The 4,146-nt window shown below is 41.5% G+C and overlaps 1 pseudogene; it reads left to right on the top strand.

Annotated features, from left to right (window-relative positions):
* The first annotated feature begins 3,130 nt into the window (after positions 1 to 3,130).
* LOC114092523 (mitochondrial inner membrane protease subunit 1 pseudogene) lies at positions 3,131 to 3,578 on the top strand (annotated as a pseudogene).
* The last annotated feature ends 568 nt before the right edge of the window (positions 3,579 to 4,146 follow it).

Below are 4,146 nucleotides of genomic sequence, written 5' to 3'. Positions count from 1 at the left end.
GTGTTTGTGTTTGGTTAGGTTGACCAGCTGTCCTCAGTTTTCCTGGAGAATGAGAGATTTCCTGAACACAAGACTTTCAGTGATAAAAATCTGGAAAGTTCCAGGAAAAATCAGGAGGTGTTGTTGTTGTGGTGGTTGTGTGTGTGTGTGTGTGTGTATAGAGTGTCACTTTAAGAAATTCTGGCATGGAAATATAGGATGATTTGCAATGAGGAAACACAAAAGGTGGTGGGTTAGGAGAATATTGTAGTGGTGGATATATGAGGAGATGAAGCTTAAAATGGATGAGGAAGGAATGGAAAAGAGGTTGCTAGCCCTCAGTGATGTAAAGCAAAACCCAACAGCATCCCCGAACGGTCAGCTACATTCCAGATGCTTGCTTGCATTCACTTCTTGCATCACAGTGAGCCATTTATTAGCCATAGAAGATGTTAAAGAGATAGAGTCTCAGAAGTTCCTAAAGAATTTTCTAAGCAGTTAGAATATGAAGTTCTAGCTTTTTGCCTTCTTTCTCTCTTAAGGAATCATCTTCTTCATTGGTTTTGGAAAAAGAAGATGGGTGTAAACAGGGGATAAGTTGTCTCTTACTAGCTCCAGAGTAAGGACTAGTGTCCTGTAGTCCTCTGCCAATCTCCACCCATGCTTGTCCCTGCTGGCAGTGACGGGAGACTGAACCCTTGCTTGGATGCTGCTCTGTTCTCATTAATGGCAGTGGAGGGATGAGATTGGCAGACGCCATGCATCCTGTGCCTGCCCTCTCCTTTATTCTGCAAAGTCTGACTGTTCCATGCTCTTCAGGAGCTTCTGAATTGTGTGCAGGATCGAGGACTTACAAACAGGGCACACTTGAAAACCGTGTGCTGATCATTGAGAGTCTCATCCTAGGGAAAAGCTTGCAGGTGGCAAAAGCTTCCTATGATATTGGTCTCAGGTAGGCATCCCCACTGCCCGACATCAGCCCTTTCTCTTAGGTTAAGCCCTCTCTGAGCACATTCTTTCTCTGTTGTGTTCTCTGTGTTCGACTTTTCAGATAACCTTTACCACCCCCAGGATTGACCTCTTTTCTCCAAGTGGATCCATTTCGTAAGTCTGAGTTATTGAGGCAAATCACCAAAGAGCATGGCTGCCGTGGTCAGTCCACAGTTGCCCTGTGGTGTAGTGGATTTGGTATAGATTGGGACACAGTGGGGTGTGTAGAATTGGCAGACTCTTGATACCCTAAGCCCCCGTGGTGTAGTCCATGGTGATTATGGGAACCCAAGTGAGGTCTTGGAAGTCTCCACACCAGGGTTTTTTATCCCTTTGATTCTCTCTCTTCTGATTGTCCAGTTAGTAATCGTTGGAGTTCTCCCAGTTAGCCAAATCTCACAGACACATGCACACCCCTCCCAAGGACCATGTGACTTCTCAAAAGTCATGGTAGCCAAGCACCTCCTTCATATGGGGCTTCTGTCTACCTCCTGTGACTTCCTTTCAAATCATGGCCCCTCCAGCCTGCCAAGAACTTGCTTAGTCCTGAGCCTTACAAAAACCTTGGGAAACTGGAATTATCATGTAACAAGAGCCAGATTATGTTCTCAGGGGCCATTTTCCTCTCCATTTTCTTCTCCTCTCTTTCTGGGAAAGGAAGTTGATTTGGGTTGATTCCTCCAGGTTCATAGTCATGTCTGTTCACCTTTATCATCTCCTCCCAGATCTGATTTTAAAGAATCACAATCCTGGTCTTGTTAGAAACTTGGTTAGGTGTTTTGGGCTCAAGTTCAACCTCATAACTTGACATAATTCCTCAAACTTATTAAATGGTCATTTTATTGGCTTTAGTTTACCAACAAAACAGTTCATCTGAGTCACAAACAATAACAACACTGGTGTTCAGAGAAAGGAGTTCTTGGGTCTCTCAGGAAATAATTATTTAACTGCCAATGATCGATCAAACACCTTCACAATTATCCTAAGACACATTATCCATTTTAACCCAGAGGAAAGAGCTCCCTTTTCTTCATGCTTCATGGAGTAAATAGAAATTAGCTGGAAAACAAGCTTAGGGAGGATTTCGAAATGGGAAAATGGTGGTCTTGGGATTTAGGTTTATGATCTGTTGTGAGACCCCCTTTCTGTTCAAATTGTGAGTCGGAAAGAGAGTTCCGCTGGCTGATCTGTGCGCTATTGAAGTTTTGGCTTAAAAAGGAAATCTGATCTCTGTCTAAGTGGCACTCATGTGGGGGCTGAGAGCTGCTACTGTAAATTCCTAGGAGGGTTCATTAATGCCGGGAGCCTCCTGGAGCCCGTGGATGACCTCTGAAATAAAAACATAACCAGAAAAAGATAAGACTTCACGCATGATCTACAAGGACTGTTTCTGGTGATCTTCAAGATATCTGAAGTCAAGTGTACTTAGGGCTGGAAACCAGGAATGGGGTAGGGAGGGGGAGACCACCCAAAGTCTTAATGATACCACACAATTGATTCTTGGCTTTTTGAAATTCTTTGGCTAATCTCTCTCTCTTTTTTTTTTTTCACTATTATGTTTGCTGGGAATAGTTTTTGTACTATTTTCTGGGAAAAACAAAACCCAGACTTCTGCTTTTGGAATTATGATGTAGGCAACTAGGCTCACGAACGGCAGATGGGAAATGCTAAGGTCAATGGCTCTGGGAACCCCATTGTTGGGATGTCAGACCGTTTAGTGAGATTCTGGCCTGGATATGGGCTGTGGGATTGGGGATGTACAGGGACAAGGGCTCTGCTAACTATCTTCTGGTAGTTCCATTATAATATCAAAGCTACCCCAACACCAGGGTCTAATTGTTTTAAATCACAAATTGACACTCTGGGTTTGTATTTCAAATTGAGTATAAAAAAACCATAACATTTTTCTTTTCTGAACTACTCTATTGGTCTGCTGAGGCTGTCATAACAGAATACCACAGGAGCAAAGCCCACCTGAGTCTGGAGCAAGGGTTTCCTGGGATTGTGGGGGCCAGAAGAATCCTGAAACCACGGATCACCCAAATATGCTTTGAGACCCTTTTTAGATTTTTTTTTTTTCTGGAGGCCTGCAACTATCCTAAAAATAGAAGGTAATATAGAACAGACCCATGACCAATGGTGGTGGTAGCTACCTAGACCTATGCTGTATGGTACTCTGGGGAAAACCTTCTCAACTTGTTGGCTCTACTATTCAATATGGCGGAACACATTTGTGGTGGTATAGTGAGTTCTGGATCATAAATGGAGCCTGTGATAGAAAATTCAGATATTATTTTTGCAGAAAGTCTTAGCCAACATTTTTATGGTGTCCAATGAGGTGACATTGTGATTGCAAAAAAACCTGAAATATTTAAAAGCCAATATTTGTAAAAAAGTAATTGGTTTGGAAGGAGACAAAATACTCAGCATGGTCCATCATAGTTATGGGGCAAGGGATCGTGTTTGGTAATCTGCAGAACTCTACAAATTCTGGGTACTATGGACCGATTCCATATGGACGAATCTTTAAGATTTAGCCTCTGAGGGATTTTGGGTTTCTACATGGCATCCCTAATGGCCACAGATTTTTCACATGCTGTTTAATTTAAAGATGCACTGAGATGGCTATTGTTATACATTTTTATTTGTTCTTTGTAGATATACACAACAGAAGAGTGTATTTTGGCATATTACACATACATAGGAGTTTAACTTATTCTAATTAGGATCCAATCCTTGTGGTTGTACATGATGTGGAGTTACACTAGTCATGTATTCATATATGAACATAGGAATGTTATGTCCAATTCATTCTAGTGTCTTTCCTATTCCTATACCCCTCCCTTCCCTTTATTCCACTTTTTCTTATCTAATAAGCTTCTATTCTACCTACTCCCACTCCACCTATTGTGTGTTAGCATCCATGTATCAGAGTGAACATTTGACCTTTGGTTTTTTGGGGACTGGTTTATTTCACTTAGCAAGATAGTCTCCACATCCATCCATTTATGGGCAAATGCCATAATTTCATTCTTCTTTATGGCTGAGTAATATTCCATTGTGTATATGTACCACATTTTCTTTATCCAATCATCTGTTGAGGGGCACCTAGGTTGTTTCCATAGCTTAACTATTGTAACTTGTTTTTATAAAATTGTTTTGAAAATATTTCAAAAT

This window comes from Marmota flaviventris, chromosome 3, assembly GCF_047511675.1.
Source record: "Marmota flaviventris isolate mMarFla1 chromosome 3, mMarFla1.hap1, whole genome shotgun sequence".
NCBI lineage: Eukaryota > Metazoa > Chordata > Mammalia > Rodentia > Sciuridae > Marmota > Marmota flaviventris.
Note: the sequence above shows the minus strand (reverse complement) of the source record. Positions and strands in the feature narration are given on the sequence as shown.